Source organism: Bufo gargarizans, unplaced genomic scaffold, assembly GCF_014858855.1.
Source record: "Bufo gargarizans isolate SCDJY-AF-19 unplaced genomic scaffold, ASM1485885v1 original_scaffold_1163_pilon, whole genome shotgun sequence".
In the NCBI taxonomy this organism is placed as follows: Eukaryota; Metazoa; Chordata; class Amphibia; order Anura; family Bufonidae; genus Bufo; species Bufo gargarizans.
In genome coordinates this window covers 233,484-257,725 of record NW_025334263.1, presented here as the reverse complement: position 1 = coordinate 257,725, position 24,242 = coordinate 233,484, and the positions used below count along the sequence as shown (strand labels likewise).

At 44.7% G+C, this 24,242-nt stretch overlaps 6 non-coding genes across 6 annotated transcripts; all 6 read right to left on the bottom strand.

Moving 5' to 3' along the window:
• Window positions 1-1,149: 1,149 nt before the first annotated feature.
• On the bottom strand, window positions 1,150-1,234 carry TRNAY-GUA. Its single transcript is given in 2 exon segments — window positions 1,150-1,185; window positions 1,198-1,234. It is a non-coding gene; the product is annotated as a tRNA-Tyr (tRNA).
• Window positions 1,235-1,411: 177 nt separating this feature from the next.
• On the bottom strand, window positions 1,412-1,483 carry TRNAE-UUC. The gene has a single exon. It is a non-coding gene; the product is annotated as a tRNA-Glu (tRNA).
• Window positions 1,484-4,945: 3,462 nt separating this feature from the next.
• Window positions 4,946-5,027, bottom strand: TRNAS-UGA. The gene has a single exon. It is a non-coding gene; the product is annotated as a tRNA-Ser (tRNA).
• Window positions 5,028-15,919: 10,892 nt separating this feature from the next.
• Window positions 15,920-16,001, bottom strand: TRNAS-AGA. Its single transcript has one exon. It is a non-coding gene; the product is annotated as a tRNA-Ser (tRNA).
• Window positions 16,002-16,972: 971 nt separating this feature from the next.
• Window positions 16,973-17,057, bottom strand: TRNAY-GUA. The gene is given in 2 exon segments: window positions 16,973-17,008; window positions 17,021-17,057. It is a non-coding gene; the product is annotated as a tRNA-Tyr (tRNA).
• Window positions 17,058-19,087: 2,030 nt separating this feature from the next.
• TRNAS-UGA lies at window positions 19,088-19,170 on the bottom strand. Its single transcript has one exon. It is a non-coding gene; the product is annotated as a tRNA-Ser (tRNA).
• Window positions 19,171-24,242: the final 5,072 nt, after the last annotated feature.

Sequence of the window (24,242 nt, the reverse complement as noted above, 5' to 3'; positions counted from 1 at the left end):
AATCCTGTCGTCCTGGTCGAGCAGCGACCATCTTCCATCATCGCACGGCTGAGGGTTTTCCCCATCTTTTCTATGTAATCAATGTATACTGTATATGCCATACTGGAAAAACTGAACAGAAATGGAAACACAACGGAAACAAAAAACAGAACAACGGATCCGTGAAAAACGGTCCGCAAAACACAGAAAAAGCCATACGGTCATGTGAACAAGCCCTAACACTGAGGCCACCTGCGGTTTTTCCAGCCGGATCCCTGTGTAGTGCAAGCACCAGCGAGGTAACACTAATCTCATGTACAGTTTGCAGATTTTTTTTCCATGCAAAAATTGCCCTGCCCTGTGGTTTTCACACCTAATAGCACGTCAATTATGTTTGGGGTTTTACCTGTGGATTTCACTCTTTTCAATGGAACGGTGTGATCTGCGGTGAAAGAGCGTCAAATCCACACCAAAAACTACTGTTAGACATTGTGGATTGTGGTGCAAATATGCTGCAGAAACGCACATAAATCCGCAGGCAAATTCTGAAATTTTAATCTGATTATCAGGAAATTATGGCATCATTTATTTACCTTTTTTTTAATTAAAATGGATAAAAATATATATAGATAAGAAATGAGAGGCGATATGTGCGGTTTGGTTGATCATTTAGTGTTTTCAATGGTCTCGTCCAGACCCTCTGGTGCCAATGTCTGCAATCGAAAAATCCAATAGGATTCCCTACCTATTAGTTGTTGGAGTCCAATCAATGGCGGTCAGTTTTAGCGGTGATATGCCGCAGTTGTGCTGGTGGTTGAAGTGTCTGGACACGCTAGGATTAGGCTTTCCATTTTATATATTTCTCCTTTTCCTAATCAAAGGAATTGAATTAATACTACACAACAATTTCTTTCCTTCAGTGACACCTTGTATCAGGAGACACGGGCTCTGCGATGGGGACAAGAGTAGCACCAAGTTATGCAAATCTCTTCATGGGCGGCTTTGAACTTGTCCACATTGCACAGTCCCAGAAATTCTCCCCTCTGATCGCCTAATATAAAAGATTTCTAGACGACCCGTTCATCATTTGGAGAGGGTCAGAAAACGAAGCATGGGGATGAAATTATTATGTGGTCTAATGCCAAAAAATCATTATGATTAATAGAGAAGTCCTTCAAGCCGGAATTGAACCAGCGACCTAAGGATGTCTGCACTCCTCTACAGTCCTCCGCTCTACCAGCTGAGCTATCGAAGGCTTGCATGCTGCAGCTAACCTGTTGTTCACACCACTGGTATGTCCTATGTGTCCATAGAACATGTACGTAGTATCCGTGAACCTGCAAAACGCACTGATAGGAGGTATTACAATGGTGATAAAACTGCGAGACATCACCAATATCCGGATATAATAGAAAGAAACAAAAAACTCAACTTCCCATACCGGGAGTCGAACCCGGGCCGCCTGGGTGAAAACCAGGAATCCTAACCGCTAGACCATATGGGAGTTACAGAAAACAACACACTCTTCAGATTCCATCATCACCAGGTCTCACGCTGTCCCTGCCATATACTTAAAGGGCTTCTGTCACCCCACTAAAGTCATATTTTTTTGTTGTTGGGCTAGTTACATTCCTTATAGTGCGATATATAAAACTATAATGGTGTAACTTACTTTCATTCAGCCGTTTCTTATAAAAACTTATATTATAAAAGTTTTATAATATGTAAATCAGGTCTCTACCAGCAAGTAGGGGTCTACTTGCTGGTAGCCGCTGCAAAAAACCGCCCCCTCGTCGTGTTGATTGACAGGGCGAGCCGCAATCTCCTCCTCCGGCCGGCCCTGTCAGCATTTAAAAAATCGTGCGCCTCTGTTCATTCGGCGCAGGCACTCTGAGATGAGGAGGCTCGTCTCCTCAGAACTCCCTCAGTGCGCCTGCGCCGATGACATCACCGAAAGAGAAGACGTCATCGGCACAGGCGCACTGAGGGAGTTCTGAGGAGACGAGCCTCCTCATCTCAGAGCGCCTGCGCCGAATGAACAGAGGCGCGCGATTTTTAAAATGCTGACAGGGCCGGCCGGAGGAGGAGATCGCGGCTGGCCCTGTCAATCAACACGACGAGGGGGCGGTTTTTTGCGGCGGCTACCAGCAGGTAGACGCCCTACTTGCTGGTAGAGACCTTATTTACATATTATAAAACTTCTTTTTTATAAGAAACGGCGGAATGAAAGTAAGTTACACCATTTTATTTTCATATATCGCGCTATAAGGAATGTAACTTGCCCAAAAAAAAAAAAATGACTTTAGTGGGGTGACAGAAGCCCTTTAACGAGGTTCTCCAGGAATTAAGAAAAAGAAAATACTTGAATATTACTTTATTATAAACATATTCTCAAATACCTTTCATTATTTATAATGGCTCGTATTATCTGGTGAGCAATCATCAGGGGAAACAAAATGGCCGCTGTTCCATTAGAGCACACAAAACCTGTCCTGATCATACATGAGGACGTTACTTTACAACACTGAGGTAAAGAGCTGCCTCATCCTCTCTACTTGTGAGGGATTATGATCCTGAATACAGATGATAAGACATTTAGCTGAACCTCTGTAGGAATTATAAGGAGACATGAAGTACCGAGAGGTCGGACAGGACAGGCTGTGGTAATGTGCTGCTGTGGAGGCTGTAAACAAATGCTGCTGCTCATTAGCTACCCCTCACCCTCCTCTCATGTCTCCTCATCATCTCCTTTCCCACAGAGATTCACCTATATTTAGATCATGAGTCCTGACAAGTAGAGCAGCTCTTTACAAACCACCTGGCCAAGTCAAAGAATTAGATGATCTACTACTTGAGGAAATGGCTAAAATGACATTGAAAGGGGAAGTTATCATTATGGGAGACATTAAAGGGGTTCTTCACTTTCATTTAACTGATGATCTATCCTCTGGATAGATCATCAGCTTCTGATCGGCCGGGGTCCGACACCCGGGACCCCCGCCGATCAGCTGTTTGAGAAGGCAGCGGCGCTCCAGCAGCGCTACGGCCTTCTCACTGTCTACCGCCGGGCCGCCCGCCCACTGACGTCACGACTAGTATCAACTAGAGTGGGCGCGGCTAAGCTCTGTTCACTTGAATGGAGCTTAGCCGCGCCCACTCTAGTTGATACAAGTCGTGACGTCAGTGGGTGGGCGGCCCGGCGGTAAACAGTGAGAAGGCCGCGGCGCTGCTGGAGCGCCGCTGCCTTCTCAAACAGCTGATTGGCGGGGGTCCCGGGTGTCGGACCCCGGCCGATCAGAAGCTGATGATCTATCTAGAGGATAGATCATCAGTTAAATGAAAGTGAAGAACCCCTTTAATCTTCCTGATGTTAACTGGAAAACCGAAATAGCTAGTTCTGCCAGAAGTACCTACTGGGATTATCTCTACAGTAAGTAGTTGAGAAGCCAACCCGGAAGGAGGTCACACCACACAAAAACAAAAGTTTTAGATTTTAGAAAAACTGACTTTTCCAAAATTAGATTAGTGGTATACGAGTCCCTATCAGATTGGAACAGTTTCATTGGGGTCCAGGAGAAATGGGACTACTTAAAAGTGGCACTATTGAAGGCAGCAGAAAATTGCATTAGGCTTGTCAGTAAAAGCAAAACGGGAAGAGACCACTGTGGTACTCGGCAGAAGTGGCCAAAATCATTAAAAACAAAAAGATAGGGAACAAAACAAAACAAGGATTATAGGGAAATTTATAAGATTAGGCAGTTAGAGGCCAAACAAGTTATAAGAGCTTCTAAAGCACAGGCAGAAGAGAAATTAGCTCAGTCAGTGAAAAAAGGCAATAAGGCATTCTTCAGATACATAAATGAAAAAAGGAAACTAAAACAAGGAATTACCAAATTAAAAACAAAATAAGGAAGGTATATGGAAGAAGATAAAGAACTAGCTGACTGCCCCAATGAATACTTCTGTTCAGTTTTTACAAAGGCAAATGAAGGAAAAGGACCTCAGTTAGGAAAGAAGACTAATGAATCTTTTGATGCATGTGTCTTTACAGAGGAAGAGGTTCTAAGTCAACTGTCTAAAATTAATACAAATAAGTCACAGGGGCCTGATGGGATACACCCAAAGCTATTAAAAGAGCTCAGCGGTGAACTAGCAAAACCATTAACAGATTTATTTAACCAATCAATGGTAACAGGAGTCGTTCTAAAATATTGGAAATTAGCAAATGTTGTGCCCATTCACAAGAAAGGTAGTAGGGAGAAATCGGGCAACTATAGGCCAGTAAGCCGGACATCAATAGTGGGGAAATTAATGGAAACCATACTTAAGGAGAGGATTGTGGACCATCTAAAGTCCCATGGATTTAAAGATGAAAAGCAGCATGGGTTTACTTCAGGGAGATCATGTCAAACTAATCTTATAGATTTTTTGATGGGGTGACTAAAATAATAGATGGAGGAGGTGCAGTAGACATTGCTTATCTAGACTTTAGTAAGGCTCTTGATACTGTCCCACATAGAAGGCTTATCAATAAAGTGCAGTCATTGGGCTTGGACTCCCATATTGTTGAATGGATTAGGCAGTGGCTGAGGGACAGACAACAGAGGGTTGTAGTCAATGGAGTATATTCAGACCATGGTCTTGTTACCAGTGGGGTACCTCAGGGATCTGTTCTGGGACCCATATTGTTTAATATCTTTATCAGCGAAATTGCAGAAGGCCTCAATGGTAAGGTGTGTCTTTTTGCTGATGACACAAAGATTTATAACAGGTTTGATGTTCCTGGAGGGATACACCAAATGGAAAAGGATTTAAGAAAACTAGAGGAATGGTCAGAACTCTGGCAAATAAAATTTAATGTTGATAAGTGCAAGATAATGCAGCTGGGGTGTAAAAACCCAAGAGCAGAATATAAAATCAGTGATACAGTCCTAACCATTTTTTATTTTTGTGTGTAAATAAAAATCGTAGTCGGCAGGATTTGAACCTGCGCGGGGAAACCCCAATGGATTTCAAGTCCATCGCCTTAACCACTCGGCCACGACTACCTGCTATCACATAACATCTCCACTGTGTGGTATCAGCAGCTGATTACCTAGACACTGCCGTCACTACCCTGAGATGTAGTTGTTGTCACCCACTCTCAGCATTCGACCCCACAATACAACCAAATGAGAAGATGGTGGAATAAATTTACTATAGTGTTTATATTTGTTTTTAGGTGTAAAAATGCTGTTTCAGGCAGTCTTATTTTTTTTTTTTTACATTTACTATTAAAATTGTGCTTGTTTTGTAGGCTTTTGTGCCTCTTGCCACTATTTCGAAGTATTAGACTAATTTAGAAGTTTCAGACTTTTTTAACCTGAATTTGTTGCAAAAACAGTCTAATTTCTACTCCAGGCCTGGCGTATTTTTCTTTGTCAGTTTTCAATGAAAAAAGTGTGACATTTAATGCAAAAAAAGACGCACTTTACCATGGAAAACTGACAAAGGGAGATGCGCACCTTTTTCATGCGCATACTAATTTGACCAGTCTTAGTGAATAGAAACCTGTCTAACTATAAAACCACCACCAGAGGTCAGACTAGTAGCAATACACAGAGTCTAATACATCAACGGCTGAGTGACTTTAATAAATACTTGGCAAAAGAAAGTCAGATGAAGAAATTTTGCTAATTTTATATATAAAAACAGGCGAGCTTGCTAATTGTGCCACAGTGATCCTCCACATGCTGGGGCCCATTTATCAATCTCGTCTGCTTTTATAAATAAAATTAGACAGGCAAATTTATTTTGCCAAGTATTTCAAAAAAGTTGCACTGTACTTCATTAATTAGACGTATTGGCATTAGTCTGACCTCTGGTGGTTGTTTTTCAGTATGACAGGTTCATATTCACTAAGATCGGTCTAATTAGCATGCACATGAAAAAGTGGCGCTAGTGAGCTGAAAGTAGGTGCACGTCTCCATGAAAGTGCGACTTGTTTAGGCAAAATGTGGTGCAACTCAGTACTCAAAACTGACGAGGAGAAGTAGGCCAGCCCTGGAGTGGAGCAGGAATAGGACTGTTTTTGTGACTAATTCAGGTTAAAAAAAGACACACCTACATAAATAATTCTGAAAATACACGCAAAAGTTAGTAAACTTCTGATTTAGTCTAAAAAATCAAAACAGGCGAATTAGGTGCAAAAGCCTCCAAAATAGGCGCATTTTTAGTATGACACTGTCTAAAACAGCATTTTTATACCTAAAAACAGGTGCAAACACTACAGTGAATGTGCCCCACTGATCCCAACTACATGAGGTCCTGCCCCGATTCTGTCCTATACCGCAGGATACACGTCGGGCGATCTCTCCTGACCTCTCTGTGAGCATGTCACATCAGCACAATGGGGAGGGGGACAGACTTCTCCCACACACAGTCTCTTCCCCGATATGTGAAAGTTAGGCCAGACACCCACATCATGTGTCAGTGAGAGGTCCCGCTCTGACCGCCGCTCCTCTGACAGGATCGCTCAGAATTAGGGCTCATGCACACAACCGTAGGATGTTTTGCAGTCTGAAAATTAAGGATCCGCAAAACATGGATACCGGCTGTGTGCATTCTGTACTTTGTGGAACGGTCGGCTCCTAATAGAACAGTCCTATCCTTATCCGCAATGCGGACAATAATAGGACATGTTCTTTTTTTGGGGAACACATGGAAACATATGGAAACCCCCCTGAATAAATCCACATACGGCCCGCAAAAAAGGAACGGACAGAGCAAGAAAATACGATTTTGTGTAAAAGCGCTTATAATCATGTTTTTTAATGCTGTGTAACACTGAGGCCACCTGCGGTTTTTCCAGCCGGATTCCCGTGTGGTGCAGCACCAGCGAGGTAACACTAATCTCATGCACAGTTTGAAGATTATTTTTCCATGCAAAAAGTTGACCTGCCCTGTGGTTTTCACATTTAATAGCACGTCAGTTATGTTTGGGGTTTTACCCGTGGATTTCACTCTTTTCAATGGAACGGTGTGATCTGCGGTGAAAGAGCGTCAAATCCACACCAAAAACTACTGTTAGACATTGTGGATTTTGGTGCAGATTTGCTGCAGAAACGCACATAAATCCACAGGCAAATTCTGAAATTTAAATCTGATTATCAGAAAATAAAGGCATCATTTATAGGGATGAGCGAACCCGAACTGTATAGTTCGTGTTCGTACCGAATTTTGGGGTGTTCGTGACACGGACCCGAACCCGAACATTTTCGGAAAAGTCCGGGTTCGGGTTCGGTGTTCGGCGCTTTTTTGGCGCTTTTTGAAAGGCTGCAAAGCAGCCAATCAACAAGCGTCATACTACTTGCCCCAAGAGGCCGTCACAGCCATGCCTACTATTGGCATGGCTGTGATTGGCCAGTGCAGCACGTTCACATTATCTCCCAACCAGTCTTCTGCAGAAAGCGCACAGATGGCGCCTGAAAACCAACCCCATCAGTCTGTCACATCACCCCCATGCATATCAGGGAAACTGTCTGAGCCTCAAGTTATGCAGAAGTCTCTTATGCTGTTTGAAGACTCTGCTGGCAGGGTTTCCCAACGGCATCCACCTAGCCCTTCCCCAGCGGTGGAAGACATAGAATGCACTGACGCACAACGAATTATGTTTCCTGATGATGAGGACATGGGAATACCACCTCAGCACGTCTCTGATGATGACGAAACACAGGTGCCAACTGCTGCGTCTTTCTGCAGTGTGCAGACTGAACAGGAGGTCAGGGATCAAGACTGGGTGGAAGACGATGCAGGGGACAATGAGGTCCTAGACCCCACATGGAATAAAGGTCGTGCCACTGACTTTCAGAGTTCGGAGGAAGAGGCAGTGGTGAGACCGAGCCAACAGCGTAGCAAAAGAGGGAGCAGTGGGCAAAAGCAGAACACCCGCCGCCAAGAGAGTCCGCCTGCTACTGACCGCCGCCATCTGGGACCGAGCACCCCAAAGACAGCTTCAAGGAGTTCCCTGGCGTGGCAGTTCTTCAAACAATGTGCTGATGACAAGACCCGAGTGGTTTGCATGCTGTGCCATCAGAGCCTGAAGCGAGGCATTAACGTTCTGAACCTGAGCACAACCTGCATGACCAGGCACCTGCATGCAAAGCATGAACTGCAGTGGAAAAAACACCTTAAAAACAAGGAACTCACTCAGACTCCCCCTGCTACCTCTTCTGCTGCTGCCGCCTCGGCCTCTTCCTCCGCCTCTGGAGGAACGTTGGCACCTGCCGCCCAGCAAACAGAGGATGTACCACCAACACCACCACCTCTGTCACCAAGCATCTCAACCATGTCACACGGCAGCGTTCAGCTCTCCATCTCACAAATATTTGAGAGAAAGCGTAAATTCCCACCTAGCCACCCTCGATCCCTGGCCCTGAATGCTGTCATTCAGGCTGGTGGACACAGACAGCTTCAAACAGCTCATGTCACTTGCTTTCCCACAGTATGTTGTTCCCAGCCGCCACTACTTCTCCAAGAGAGCCGTGCCTTCCCTGCACAACCATGTATCCGATAAAATCAAGTGTACACTGCGCAACGCCATCTGTGGCAAGGTCCACCTAACCACAGATACGTGGACCAGTAAACACGGCCAGGGACGCTATATCTCCCTAACTGCACACTGGGTAAATGTAGTGGCGACTGGGCCCCAGGGGGAGAGCTGTTTGGCGCATGTCCTTCCGCCGTCAAGGATCGCAGGGCAACATTCTTTGCCTCCTGTAGCCTCCTCCTCCTACTCGGCTTCCTCCTCCTCTTCTTCCACCTGCTCATCCAGTCAGCCACACACCTTCACCACCAACTTCAGCACAGCCCGGGGTAAACGTCGGCAGGCCATTCTGAAACTCATATGTTGTGGCGTGGTATTGAACAACAGACCGACGAGTGGTTGCTGCCGGTGAGTCTCAAGCTCGGCCTGGTGGTGTGCGATAATGGGCGAAATCTCGTTGCAGCTCTGGGACTAGCCGGTTTGACTCACATCCCTTGCCTGGCGCATGTGCTGAATTTGGTGGTGCAGAAGTTCATTCACAACTACCCCGACATGTCAGAGCTGCTGCATAAAGTGCGGGCCGTCTGTGCGCGCTTCCGGCGTTCACATCCTGCCGCTGCTCGCTTGTCTGCTCTACAGCGTAACTTCGGCCTTCCCGCTCACCGCCTCATATGCGACGTGCCCACCAGGTGGAACTCCACCTTGCATATGCTGGACAGACTGTGCGAGCAGCAGCAGGCCATAGTGGAGTTTCAGCTGCAGCATGCACGGGTCAGTCGCACTGCGGAACAGCACCACTTCACCACCAATGACTGGGCCTCCATGCGAGACCTGTGTGCCCTGTTGCGCTGTTTCGAGTACTCCACCAACATGGCCAGTGGCGATGACGCTGTTATCAGCGTTATAATACCACTTCTATGTCTCCTTGAGAAATCACTTAGGGCGATGATGGAAGAGGAGGTGGCCCAGGAGGAGGAGGAAGAGGGGTCATTTTTAGCACTTTCAGGCCAGTCTCTTAGAAGTGACTCAGAGGGAGGTTTTTTGCAACAGCAGAGGCAAGGTACAAATGTGGCCAGCCAGGGCCCACTACTGGAGGACGAGGAGGAGGTGGATGAGGATGAAGCATGGTCACAGCGGGGTTACACCCAACGGAGCTCGGGCCCATCACTGGTGCGTGGCTGGGGGGAAAGGCAGGACGATGACGATACGCCTCCCACAGAGTACAGCTTGTCCTTACCTCTGGGCAGCCTGGCACACATGAGCGACTACATGCTGCAGTGCCTGCGCAACGACAGCAGAGTTGCCCACATTTTAACGTGTGCGGACTACTGGGTTGCCATCCTGCTGGATCCACGCTACAAAGACAATGTGCCCACCTTACTTCCTGCACTGGAGCGTGATAGGAAGATGCACGAGTACAAGCGCACGTTGGTAGACGCGCTACTGAGAGCATTCCCAAATGTCACAGGGGAACAAGTGGAAGCCCAAGGCGAAGGCACAGGAGGAGCAAGAGGTCGCCAAGGCAGCTGTGTCACGGCCAGCTCCTCTGAGTGCAGGGTTAGCATGGCAGAGATGTGGAAAAGTTTTGTCACCACGCCACAGCTAACTGCACCACCACCTGATACGCAACGTTTCACTAACATGGTGGAACAGTACGTGTGCACACCCCTCCGCGTACTGACTGATTGTTCGGCCCCATTCAACTTCTGGGTCTCTAAATTGTCCACGTGGCCAGAGCTAGCCTTTTATGCCTTGGAGGTGCTGGCCTGCCCGGTGGCCAGCGTTTTGTCTGAACGTGTATTCAGCACGGCAGGGGGCGTCATTACAGACAAACGCAGCCGCCTGTCTACAGCCAATGTGGACAAGCTGACGTTCATAAAATGAACCAAGCATGGATCCAACAGGACCTGTCCATCCCTTGTGCAGATTAGACATTTATAACTACCTCCCCTTAACCATATATTATTGTACTCCAGGGCACTTCCTCATTCAATCCTTTTTTTATTTTCATTTTACCATTATATTGCGGGACAACCCAAAGTTGAATGAACCTCTCCTCTGTCTGGGTGCCGGGGCCTAAAAATATCTGACAGTGGCCTGTTCCAGTGTTGGGTGACATGAAGCCTGATTCTCTGCTATGACATGAAGCCTGATTCTCTGCTATGGGACCTCTCTCCTCTGTCTGGGTGCCGGGGCCTAAAAATATCTGACAATAGCCTGTTCCAGTGTTGGGTGACATGAAGCCTGATTATCTGCTATGCCATGAAGCCTGATTCTCTGCAAAGGGACCTCTCTCCTCTGTCTGGGTGCCGGGGCCTAAATATCTGACAATGGCCTGTTCCAGTGGTGGGTGACGTGAAGCCTGATTCTCTGCTATGCCATGAAGCCTGATTCTCTGCAATGGGACCTCTCTCTCCTGTCTGGGTGCCGGGGGCCTAAATATCTGACAATGGCCTTTTCCAGTGGTGGGTGACGTGAAGCCTGATTCTCTGCTATGCCATGAAGCCTGATTCTCTGCAATGGGACCTCTCTCCCCTGTCTGGGTGACGGGGCCTAAATATCTGACAATGGCCTGTTCCAGTGGTGGGTGACGTGAAGCCTGATTCTCTGCTCTGACATGAAGCCTGATTCTCTGCTAAGACTTGAAGCCTGATTGTCTGCTATGACATGAAGCCTGAATCTCTGCTATGAGACCTCTCTCCGCTGTCTGGGTGCCGGGGCCTAAGAATATCTGACAATGGCCTGTTCCAGTGGTGGGTGACATGAAGCCTGATTGTCTGCTATGACATGAAGCCTGATTCTCTGCTATGCAACCTCTCTCCTCTGTCTGGGTTCCGGGGCCTAAATATCTGACAATGGCCTTTTCCAGTGGTGGGTGACGTGAAGCCTGATTCTCTGCTCTGACATGAAGCCTGATTCTCTGCTATGACTTGAAGCCTGATTGTCTGCTATGACATGAAGCCTGAATCTCTGCTATGAGACCTCTCTCCGCTGTCTGGGTGCCGGGGCCTAAGAATATCTGACAATGGCCTGTTCCAGTGGTGGGTGACATGAAGCCTGATTGTCTGCTATGACATGAAGCCTGATTCTCTGCTATGCGACCTCTCTCCTTTGTCTGGGTTCCGGGGCCTAAATATCTGACAATGGCCTGTTCCAGTGGTGGGTGACGTGAAGCCTGATTCTCTGCTATGACATGAAGCTTGATTTTCTGCTATGACATGAAGCCTGATTCTCTGCTATGACATGAATCCTGAATCTCTGCTATGGGACCTCTCTCCTCTGTCTGTGTGCCGGGGCCTAAAAATATCTGACAGTGGCCTGTTCCAGTGGTGGGTGACGTGAAGCCTGATTCTCTGCTATGACATAAAGCCTGATTCTCTGCTATGGGACCTCTCTCCTCTGTCTGGGTGCCGGCGCCTAAATTTTTGAAAGTGGCCTGTTCCAGTGTTGGGTGACGTGAAGCCTGATCCTCTGCTATGACATGAAGCCTGAATCTCTGCTATGGGACCTCTCTCCTCTGTCTGGGTGCCGGGGCCTAAATATCTGACAGTGGCCTGTTCCAGTGGTGGGTGACATGAAGCCTGATTCTCTGCCATGAGACCTTTCTCCAATTGATATTGGTTAATTTTAATTTTTTTTTTTTTTTTTTTTCATTTCCCTATCCACATTTGTTTACCTACATTTTCCTGGGCTATTTTACAGCCTTTTTAGTGCCGAAAAGTTCAGGTCCCCATTGACTTCAATAGGGTTCGGGGCGAAGTTCCGGTCGAGTTCGGATCCCGAACCCGAACATTTCCGGGAAGTTCGGCCGAACTTTTCGAACCCGAGCATCCAGGTGTTCGCTCAACTCTAATCATTTATTAACCTTTTTTTATTTTTTCAAAGTTAAAACAATGAAAAAATAATGTTATGTTTGGGGTTTTACTCTTTTCAATGGAACAGCGTGATCTGCTGTGAAATATATATTATTTTTGATGGACAATATTATTTACAGATCACTGGTACCGCTATGGGTACGAAATGTGCACCAAATTTCGCCAATCTTTTTTTAGGGTGGTGGGAAGACGGGATAGTATTTACAGACACAAGCAGTCAATTCACCAAGCACATCACATATTGGGGTCGTTATATCGACGCTGTTCTAATTCTCTGGGATGGCACAGTAAATGAATTTCACGAATTTGTGAAGAATCTCAATGATAACACAATAGGAATAAAATTTACAGCTGAAATAGAGAAAAGTCAATTAAACTTCCTAGATGTATCACTCACTCTACAAGAAGATGAGAGTATATCAACTGAAATTTACAGAAAGCCAACGTCGACTAACAGTCTCCTACACTGGTCAAGTTACCATCCACAACCTCTTAAAAGAGGAATCCCAGTAGGCCAGTATCTTAGAGCAAGAAGGAACTGCTCAACTCAAGTAGCCTTTGATTGTGAGAGTAAAATATTGTACCAAAAGTTCCTAGAACGTGAATATCCAAAAAAGGTATTGCATAAAACATACCGAAAAGCAAAAGTAAGAGAAAGAAGTGAATTATTACAAAATCATGAAAAACCAACCACAGACAAAATTGTGCGTTGTATAGGTACATTTGACATAAAACACAGTGAAGTCAGTAATATCCTGGAGAAGCATTGGAATATTCTGAGGTTGGATGAGGACCTGAAGAATATTATTACTGACTATCCCACGATAACATATAGGAGAGGAAAAAACTTGAGGGAACAATTAGTGCATAGCGATTTCCAATGGAACAGTCAACAGAGACAAAAAACAACATGGCTAACCACAAAAGGGTCATATCCATGTGGCAACTGCCAATTCTGCAGTAAAATGCTAGCCTGTGATGAATTTGAAAACCCAGTAGATAGGAAAAAATATAAAATTACACAATATATCAACTGTAAAACAGGAGTAGTGTATGCCATCCAATGCGGATGCCCAAAATTGTACGTGGGGAAAACCATACAAGAACTTCGGAGACGCATTTCTAAACATCTCAGTGACATCAATTTATAAGCAGATACATCATTATCCAGACATATAAAGGCAGTACATGGTGGGAAAAGTGATAGCCTCAAAATCTGGGGAATCTCAAAAATAAGGCCTGGTCCTAGACAAGGGAATTTAGATAGAAAGTTACAGCAAGAAGAGACCAAATGGATCTATCGATTAAAAAGTCTATCCCCCCCTAGGCCAAAATGACGGTTTCACCTTTGCATCGTTTCTATGAACGTAGCAGAATGAATATGAATACAGAAATATTAATACTATAATAGAAATCTGACCTAAAAGAAACACAATAAAAAAATGGCGAGACTAACTCCAAACAGTAGTAGTCTGAAATAAAATGCGGTCTCCGGAAGAAGGCCGTTCCAAGAATGGCCCCCGGAGGCCGTCTTCGGAACTGCCTGCTCCCGGAGACCGCATTTCATTTCAGACCGGCTCGCGCACAGGCACAGGTAAGGACTTACCTGTGCCTCACCGGACTTGTCAGTTAATATGTCAGATCACATGTGTTTGCGGGCGAACATTGCGAACTGGCCATCTCTAGAGCTGAATAGTTTCCATGGCAGACAGAGCTTTCTGTAAGCCCCATGCTGGACCATCAGCACCTTGAGGTCAAGGGGGAAAAGGAAAACATGGTGTCTCTATAGAAGATGAGATATAAAACCAGGGACAGTACGGTAAACCTGATAATGCTCATCGTGGCCGCCATGATGGGTGTCTGTGACTAGTGTTGAGCGAACTTCTGTTTCAAGTTTGGAGTACAAAGTTCAGGTACAGGTTATAACTTATGGTCCATGGTAGCAGAATCCATAACGGAATTCTTAGATAATCCAAACCTGAACTTTGTACGCCGAACTTGAAACACAAGTTCGCTCAACACTAGACACAGACACCCATCATGATGGCCACAATGAGCATTACCAGGTTTACCGTACTGTCCCTGTGTCCCTGTGTCACTACAAGCAAGTGTGGAGAGAAGAATTGCAGACATCTTCATGCAGATGACCAATGTGTACATTGGGCAGGAGCCCTGATGGAAATGCTGACTGCAGCAAATCGTCTAAAAATTTGAGAATACCATCCTCCACCTCTGAGCGCTCTCCTCCTGCCATCACTTACTTGCTGCCTCTCCAACTGTCCATCATTACTCTGTGCACCACCCCCTGCTGGTTCAGGGACTGCACTGCGCTCGCTCTGCTTCTGCTGCATTGTGGGATATGTAGTCTTTACACAATGTGCAGTCCACTGCGGTAGAGAAAACGACACCTCCCTCAATGCACATGGACAGGAAGTGAGAACATGTGAGACTGCAAGAGTTAATGATATAACAGCAGAATTGTGACTGCAGCTTTGTCTGTGACCGCAGTGTGATATAACAGCAGAATTGTGATTTCAGCTCTGTATGTGACTGGAGTGTGATATCATAAGAATAGAGTCTCCATTGCCCACAATAGGCAGAATATAGTCTATGGTAACATGGAGACCTGAAAAACCTGTTATAGGAGACATAGAAGTCATACTCTTCTCCCAACATAATCCATGCCCTGCTAACAAGGAAAGTGTCCAGAGAAAGAGAATTTTGCTCTGTATAAGGCACCGTAATTATCTGAATAGAAGAGCCGCATTAAGAAGGGAGGGGGATCTCTACTCCTTATAATAACATATAATTATGATTTCATATACATCTACTTATTCTAAAAATTATTATGTAGTCTAATACATTATAAATATTGTTAAAAGAGAAGTCCTTCAAGCCAGCGACCTAAGGATGTCTATGTGTCCTCTACGGTCCTCCGCTCTACCAGCTGAGCTATCCAAGGCTTGTGTGCTGCATGTAACCTGTTGTTCTAACCACTGGTATGTCCTATGTGTCCTTAGCCATACCATCCATGTGAAGCTGGTCAGGCTAGGATTCAGGAACATGGGGCTCTATCTAGCACAGACACCAAGAGATACAACAAACCTCAACCTAGAAGAACCTTTGGCTCTGAGGTCACCCAGTTCCTAAACACAGGGATCACCATCAGGGTCCAGAATATTTCTTTTTTCTGGACAACTTATCCCAAAATCACGGATAGCCAACATTTTTTTACGGACATATTGGAAAACCATAATGAATGATAAAAACTATAATTTCATAAATGTCTACAGCTCAATATACCGATAACACCTAATTACCAGGATTTACTGTGACCTGAAAAATGATAATTAGCACTGAAATATTCTAGTCAAGTACCACCAGCCTTAAAAAAAAAACATCATGAACACATCTATTATTCTTTCAAGGACACAGGAAAAAAGTTACCTATTTACACTGACTGTTCAGAAATTTCTGGACTGTCGGCAACTCTAATCACCAAACATTTTTTTAGTTTTGTGTTTAAGAAAAAAAACACAATCGTAGTCGGCAGGATTTGAACCTGCGCGGGGAGACCCCAATGGATTTCTAGTCCATCGCCTTAACCACTCGGCCACGACTACCAGCTGTCACATGAAGTCTCCACTGTGTGATGTAAGCATCAAATTCTCTACACACACCGGTCACTGTACTGACATATGGTGGTTGTAGTAGTTGTCACCAACTCTCAGCTTTCGACCCCACAATACATCCAAAGGAGAAGACAGTGGGACAAATTTAACAGCAGTGACAACCTAGGTGTTTGACAGACAAGACCTAATAACAGTGAAAAACTCGTGAGATTCACCTCACAGATGTGGATAGAGGGGCGAGGGGAGCACCAAACCATAACCAAAGATAAGAAGTAACAAACTTCTGAAATAATAAGGTGGCACCATCCATCAGGGAGTTGAGAAGTAAAGCTACCTCACTCAAACACCAAGAGCATTTTTATTGTCTGTCGACAGCTGTTTGGGGCTTGTTTTTAGGGATTGAGTTGTATTCTTTATTGGTGCCATTTTGGGGTTAGTTCAACTGCTAACTTTTTATTGTGTTTTTTGGGCGGAAGAATGAACCAAGCAAAGCAATTTTTAACAATGTTCATCATAGGGCATCATAAATGTGATCAACTTATGGTTCTGGTCAATACTAATTATGCATAGTTTTGTTTTGTTTTTTTGGCTGTTTTAGTTGAATTCTTGTTTTTAATTTTTTATTTATTTTTCTCCATGGTAGATTTAACCATATGGTCCTTTGATCACCCATATAATATACAGTAAAGCTGAGCAGAGCTGGCGCGATAGACTGCAGTAAACTCTGTGACAGGTCACCATTGTCCCTGAACTTAGCTCTGGATAATCCTTTATCTGCTGTATGTAAGTGAGGTACCGTAATTACCTGAATAGAAGAGCCGCATTTGGAAAATAAGGGGGATTTATTCTCCATAGAAAATACAAAAGGAAGTTGTGATTTCATATCCATCTACTTATTCTAGAAGTCTAGATATTATTATGTGGTCATATGCAAAAAAAAATCATTATGATTAAAAGAGTAGTCCTTCGAACCGGAATCGAACCAGTGACCTAAGGATGTCTGCACTCCTCTACAGTCCTCCGCTCTACCAACTGAGCTATCGAAGGCTTGCATTATGCAGTTAACCTGTTGTTCTCACAACTGGTATTTTCAAAACGCACTGATGGGAGGTATTACCATGGTGATAAAACTGCGAGGCGTCACCGATATCAGGATGCAATAGAAGGTTTAAAGGGAAAGAAACATAAGAACTCAACTTCCCATGGTAGAAATCAAACCTGGGCCGCCTGGGTGAAAACCAGGAATCCTAACCGCTAGACCATTTGGTAGTTATAGAAGACAATACCATGTATGAGAAAAACAAGACTCTTCAGATTCCATCATCACCAGGGCTCACGCTGCCCCTACCATATACTTAAAGAGGTTGTCCAGGAATTAAGAAAATTAAAATACTTAAATATTACTTTATTATAAATATATTCTCAAATACCTTTCATTATTTACAATGGCTCGTTTTGTCTGGTGGGCAATCATCAGGGGAAACAAAATGGCCGCTGTCCCATTAGTGCACACAAAACCTGTCCTGATCATACATGAGGACAAGTTACTTTACAACACTGAGCTGCCGCATCCTCTCTACTTGTCGGGCATTATGATCCTGAATACAGATGATAAGAACTTTAAATCACAGAAAGGAAACCCCTAAAATGTAACTGGATAGATCAGTCAGGGACCGACTAGTACAGTCATTACAAAGCACCCTCTCAGACGGACATGTGGCTTAGTAGAAAACCCTGTGGAACTTTCAGGTGTGGACAGGACTGTATTTTTTGTCCCTTTATTTGGAAATCCAGAGTCTCTCTACCAGTAAAACCTATCTTATGAGAGACTCTTGCTAATTGTAGAACTCAGGGTGTTGCATATCTGTGCACCTGTCCATGTCCACTAAGAAGAGAGAATTACGTCGGATGGTGGGGGACCACATTGATGACATAAAGAATCGGAAGGACAAGCCAATAGCAAGACATGTTTGGGACTATCATTCTGGTAATTTTGGAGTCTTGCGATTTCAGGTGATCGAGTTGGTGCGTAAATCGCCAAGAGGAGGGGACATTCTGTATAAGCAGGCCCAGTGGATTCACCATGGGTCCTCTGGGTCTCAATGAACAGATCTCATTCTCGTGCTTTCTGTAGCTATGTTGCTGGTTTTTGTTCTGTGTTATATATATCTAAATTCTGTGTAGAAAATGGGACTCAAGCAAGTGTATGGGCTTGGAACCCTGTATATCCAGCATAGCCGAGAATGGCATTTTTCCCTATATACGACTATCTTACCCTCTTTTTATCCTGATGTCTACATAGATTGTGTATCTACAAACAGATCTTATGATTTAGAGACTGTTTATCTCATACTCGCTGCAAGTTTCTTTCCCCTGATGAACCACGTGGATAACACCACCTGGGGAAACGTTTCGGAAAGAGACGATATTAGCAGGGACATCCAGGACTTGTCAGGGTTTAGTCACCGGGGCAGGTGCTCCGCTTTCAGCCAGGGATACTTGTAGGGTCACCCTAGGGATTTTATATCTTTCCCACCCCATTTGTTGGTTGCTACCCCTGAGGACTGCCTGGCACCCAGTGACTGATATCAACTAACCATGAGTCATGATCACAACTGTGGTCTTCTGCAATATAACGCTATATACCATATGCAGTTGATTATTATTCCATTGCCCGTGCTAATCTCTTGGTAATTGTGCCTACACATTAATCCATTGTGTGGGCTCAGGATATACATATCTTATGTTGATGTCAGTTTTGGGAATTTATATATTTCATTTTTTAATTGTATCCAGTAAAAATGTAATTTTAGGGGTTTCCTTTAAGTGATTTATTGTTTATGTCCCTGGGCGTTTACTCCTATTTTCTGTGAGTTTAGAACTTGAGCTGAATCTCTGTAGGAATTTACTTCTTTAGGAGATATGAAGTACAGAGAGGACGGACAGGACAGGCTATGGAAATCTAGTTTTTTTCATGGGTACAGGAAAAAAGTTTCCTATTTTATGGACTGTCCAGAAATTTCTGGATGACTGGCAACCTTGATAACCATTTTTTCGTTTTGTGTGTAAATAAAAACGGTAGTCGGCAGGATTTGAACCTGCGCGGGGAAACCCCAATGGATTTCAAGTCCATCGCCTTAACCACTCGGCCACGACTAACAGCTGTCTCATAACATTTCCATGATGTGGTATCAGCAGCAGATTACCTAGACACTGCCGTCACTACCCTGAGATGTGGTTGTTGTCACCCACTCTCAGCGTTCGACCCCACAATACAACCAAATGAGAAGATGGTGGAATAAATTTACTATAGTGTTTATATTTGTTTTTAGGTGTAAAAATGCTGTTTTGGAAAGTCTTAATTTTTTTGTCACATTTACTATAAAAATTGTACTTGTTTTGTAGGCTTTTGTGCCTCTTGCCACTATTTTGAAGTATTAGACTAATTTAGAAGTTTCAGACTTTTTTTACCTGAATTTGTCGCAAAAACAGTTTAATTTCTACTCCAGGCCTGGCGTACTTTTCTTTGTCAGTTTTCAGTGATAAAGTGTGACATTTAATGCAACAAAAGACGCACTTTACCATGGAAAACTGACAAAGGGAGATGTGCAACTTTTTTCATACACATACTAATTTGACCAGTCTTAGTGAATAGAAACCTGTCAAACTATAAAACCACCACCAGAGGTCAGACTAGTAGCAATACACAGAGTCTAATACATCAACGGATGTGTGACTTTAATAAATACTTGGCAAAAGAAAGTCAGATGAAGAAAATTTGCCTGTCTAATTTTATATATATAAACAGACGAGCTCGATAATTGTGCCACAGTGATCCTCCACACGCTGGGGCACTTTCATCAAGCTCGTCTGCTTTTATAAATAAAATTAGACAGGCAAATTTTCTTCATCTCTCTTTCTTTTGCCAAGTAGCACTGTACTTCATGAATTAGACGTATTGGCATTAGTCTGACCTCTGGTGGTTGTTTTTCAGTATGGCAGGTTCATATTCACTAAGATCGGTCTAATTAGCATGCACATGAAAAAGTGGCGCTAGTGAGCTGAAAGTAGGTGCACGTCTCCATGAAAGTGCGACTTGTTTAGGCAAAATGTGGTGCAACTCAGTACTCAAAACTGACGAGAAGAAGTAGGCCAGCCCTGGAGTGGAGCAGAAATCGGACAGTTTTTGTGACTAATTTAGGTTAAAAAAAGACGCACCTACATAAATAAGTCAGAAAATAGACGCAGAAGTTAGAAAACTTCTGAATTGGTCAAAAAAATAAAAACAGACAAATGAGGCGCAAAAGCCTCCAAAACAGGCACATTTTCAGTATGACACTGTCTAAAACTGCATTTTTATACCTAAAAACAGGTGCAAACACTACAGTAAATGTGCCCAATTGATCCCAACTACATGAGGTCCTGCCCCGATTCCGTCCTATACCGCAGGATACACGTCGGGCGATCTCTCCAGCCATTGCCATAGGCTGTATTCGTTCTCCCTTCCTTGCAGCTTGGCCAGTGAGACTCCTGTTCCTCCGTATCCAGAAGGAACAGGTTGTCTTACCCTGACTCCTAGTCCAGGGACCGGTCGGAGGGTGAGTTAGGGCTCCGAGGTTCCTGAGCATGGGTCCTCCTACCTTAAAGGTCGGCCCATGCAGCTAGGAGTTAGGGTCAGGTTAGGGACGCTTTAGGAGGTGACCTGCTCCCTAATCCTGTCGTCCTGGTCGAGCAGCGACCATCTTCCATCATCGCACGGCTGAGGGTTTTCCCCATCTTTTCTATGTAATCAATGTATACTGTATATGCCATACGGAAAAACTGAACAGAAATGGAAACACAACGGAAACAAAAAACAGAACAACGGATCCGTGAAAAACGGTCCGCAAAACACAGAAAAAGCCATACGGTCATGTGAACAAGCCCTAACACTGAGGCCACCTGCGGTTTTTCCAGCCGGATCCCTGTGTAGTGCAGCACCAGCGAGGTGTTCTTTTGCCAAGTAGCACTGTACTTCATGAATTAGACGTATTGGCATTAGTCTGACCTCTGGTGGTTGTGTTTCAGTATGGCAGGTTCATATTCACTAAGATCGGTCTAATTAGCATGCACATGAAAAAGTGGCGCTAGTGAGCTGAAAGTAGGTGCACGTCTCCATGAAAGTGCGACTTGTTTAGGCAAAATGTGGTGCAACTCAGTACTCAAAACTGACGAGAAGAAGTAGGCCAGCCCTGGAGTGGAGCAGAAATCGGACAGTTTTTGTGACTAATTTAGGTTAAAAAAAGAGGCACCTACATAAATAAGTCAGAAAATAGACGCAGAAGTTAGAAAACTTCTGAATTGGTCAAAAAAATAAAAACAGACAAATGAGGCGCAAAAGCCTCCAAAACAGGCACATTTTCAGTATGACACTGTCTAAAACTGCATTTTTATACCTAAAAACAGGTGCAAACACTACAGTAAATGTGCCCAATTGATCCCAACTACATGAGGTCCTGCCCCGATTCCGTCCTATACCGCAGGATACACGTCGGGCGATCTCTCCTGACCTCTCTGTGAGCATGTCTTATCAGCACAATGGGGAGGGGGACAGACTTCTCCCACACTGTCTCTTCCCCGATATGTAAAAGTAAGGCCAGACACCCACATCATGTGTCAGTGAGAGGTCCCGCTCTGACCGCCGCTCCTCTGACAGGATCGCTCAGAATTAGGGCTCATGCACACAACCGTTGGATGTTTTGCAGTCTGCAAATTGCGGATCCGCAAAACATGGATACCGGCTGTGTGCATTCTGTATTTTGTGGAATGGTCGGCCCCTAATAGAACAGTCCTATCCTTGTCCGCAATGCGGACAATAATAGAACATGTTTTATTTTTGGGGGACATATGGAAACCCCCAAAAATAGAACGGCCCGCAAAAAAGGAACAGACAAAGCAAAAAAATATGTTTGTGTGTATAAGCCCTTATAATCATGTTTTTTAATGCTGTTTAAGGGCTCATTCACACCAACGTTTTTTGCGTTCCGTATACGGGCCGTTTATTGCGTTCCATATACGGTCCGTATACGGAACCATTCATTTCAATGGGTCCACCAAAAAAACTTTATATACTCCGTGAGCATTCCATTTCCGTATGTACGCAATTCCGTTCTGCTAGATTTTAAAACTTGTCCTATTCTTGTCTGCAAATCACGGTCCGTGGCTCCATTCAAGTCAATGGGTCCTCAAAAAAAGGAAAACATACGGAAATGCATCCGTATGTCTTCCGTATCCGTTCCATTTGCGGAACCATCTATTGAAAATGTTATGCCCAGCCCAATGTGTCACGACCATGTTATGGCCGTGACTCCTTGGGAGCCGCATACAGTTGCCCGCGGTTTGGGTTGTAGTGTCAACCGCACCTGGAGGCATAATGTTGTAGGCCTCAACAGCGGACAACAGCTATGTGTGCGGTTCCCTTGTAGTTGTGTGCGTGTTTGTAGGCACTTTTGGTATGTCTGTGTGCACTCTGGTTTATGTGTGGTGTGCACTCACATCATCCCCTCACTGTGGTTGCCCGTGGCAACGTTTGGTCATTATGTGTACATGTGGTGGCAGTGTCCCAGCCTTCAGGCTGACTCCCAGGACACGGTTGCCACCCATGTCGTTGCCTGCGGCAACAGCCATAGTGTGTTCGTTCTTTGGACACTTCCCCTTTATGTTGTGTTTTCCCTTCTGTGGTTTTGGAAAGGTTAACTCCCTTTCTGTGTGTGTGAGTCACGGGGTGTGTCTGATTGTTGGGTGTGGCCTCTTGGCCCTATATAGCCTCAGTTGTAGGCAGTAGCCAGAGAGGGTGCTTCAGCCATGCTGGCTGGAGACAGCCTCCTGGTTACTTACCAACTGCCAGTGGGGGCCATCCTTCTGGTCATAGCAAAAATATAATGTTGTTTGGTGTCTAGAAGATGTGTTTGGTTTTATGCTTGTTTATTGCACCTATGGTCCTGGGTTCCCGTGTGATTTTTGTTGTGTGCTGAGTCCTTGTGTTTGTGGATAGCAGTACTTCCACATGGGTTCCAGGCTTTGTGTCTGTGGCAGGTGAGTGTTATGTTTGTGGCAAGTACCTGCCATTGCCATAGGCTGTATTCGTTCTCCCTTCCTTGCAGCTTGGCCAGTGAGACTCCTGTTCCTCCGTATCCAGAAGGAACAGGTTGTCTTACCCTGACTCCTAGTCCAGGGACCGGTCGGAGGGTGAGTTAGGGCTCCGAGGTTCCTGAGCATGGGTCCTCCTACCTTAAAGGTCGGCCCATGCAGCTAGGAGTTAGGGTCAGGTTAGGGACGCTTTAGGAGGTGACCTGCTCCCTAATCCTGTCGTCCTGGTCGAGCAGCGACCATCTTCCATCATCGCACGGCTGAGGGTTTTCCCCATCTTTTCTATGTAATCAATGTATACTGTATATGCCATACGGAAAAACTGAACAGAAATGGAAACACAACGGAAACAAAAAACAGAACAACGGATCCGTGAAAAACGGTCCGCAAAACACAGAAAAAGCCATACGGTCATGTGAACAAGCCCTAACACTGAGGCCACCTGCGGTTTTTCCAGCCGGATCCCTGTGTAGTGCAGCACCAGCGAGGTAACACTAATCTCATGTACAGTTTGCAGATTTTTTTTCCATGCAAAAATTGCCCTGCCCTGTGGTTTTCACACCTAATAGCACGTCAATTATGTTTGGGGTTTTACCTGTGGATTTCACTCTTTTCAATGGAACGGTGTGATCTGCCGTGAAAGAGCGTCAAATCCACACCAAAAACTACTGTTAGACATTGTGGATTGTGGTGCAAGTATGCTGCAGAAACGCACATAAATCCACAGGCAAATTCAGAAATTTAAATCTGATTATCAGGATATGAAGGCATCATTTATTACCTTTTTTTTTATCGAAATGGATAAAAATATATATAGATAAGAAATGAGAGGCGATATGTGCGGTTTGGTGGATCATTTAGTGTTCAATGGTCTCGTCCAGACCCTCTGGTGCCAATGTCTGCAATCGAAAAATCCAATAGGATTCCCTACCTATTAGTAGTTGGAATCCAATCGATGGCGGTCAGTTTTAGCGGTGATATGCCGCGGTTGTGCTGGTGGTTGAAGTGTCTGGACACGCTAGGATTAGGCTTTCCATTTTATATGTTGCTCCTTTTCCTACTCAAAGGAATTGAATTAATACTACACAACAATTTATTTCCTTC